We start from the raw sequence: 226 nt of genomic DNA, 5'->3' as shown, positions 1-226 counted from the left end.
AGTCCCCGCACACCCCCCACCGCCAGCATCCCCCTTGGGAGCTCCGCAGCCTGGCCAAGAGCACAGAAAAAAAAAGATACTCTTTTTTTAGCTTTGCTTAACGCAAACGCCCTTTTTGAAAGCATTCACTCTCCTCCTTTTGCCTAATGCGTTTTCTCCTGCCGATTTTTCCTACGGGGTGCCCAAAAGCTGCTCGGGGCGGCGGCAGCCTCCGTGCCCACGTTCC

At 55.8% G+C, this 226-nt stretch overlaps 2 protein-coding genes across 14 annotated transcripts in view; one reads left to right on the top strand and one right to left on the bottom strand.

The window, feature by feature from the left end:
* Positions 1-226, top strand: part of MCF2L2 (MCF.2 cell line derived transforming sequence-like 2) — a 160,634-nt gene that overhangs the window by 99,661 nt on the left and 60,747 nt on the right. The window lies entirely within an intron of this gene.
* The window catches only part of B3GNT5 (UDP-GlcNAc:betaGal beta-1,3-N-acetylglucosaminyltransferase 5), a 19,797-nt gene that overhangs the window by 18,600 nt on the left and 971 nt on the right, over positions 1-226 (bottom strand). Inside the window, exon 1 of one of the 4 annotated variants that reach the window (XM_017726956.1) lies at positions 81-211. The exons of the other annotated variants lie outside the window; for them this stretch is intronic. The gene's annotated coding sequence lies outside the window, so the exon portion shown is untranslated. Of the gene's footprint in view, positions 1-80; positions 212-226 lie in introns of those variants that run through there. 4 annotated transcript variants of the gene reach the window in all.

This window comes from Corvus brachyrhynchos, unplaced genomic scaffold (genome assembly GCF_000691975.1).
Source record: "Corvus brachyrhynchos isolate BGI_N302 unplaced genomic scaffold, ASM69197v1 scaffold162, whole genome shotgun sequence".
NCBI classification, from domain to species: Eukaryota; Metazoa; Chordata; class Aves; order Passeriformes; family Corvidae; genus Corvus; species Corvus brachyrhynchos.
This window is presented reverse-complemented; position numbering and strand designations above follow the sequence as displayed.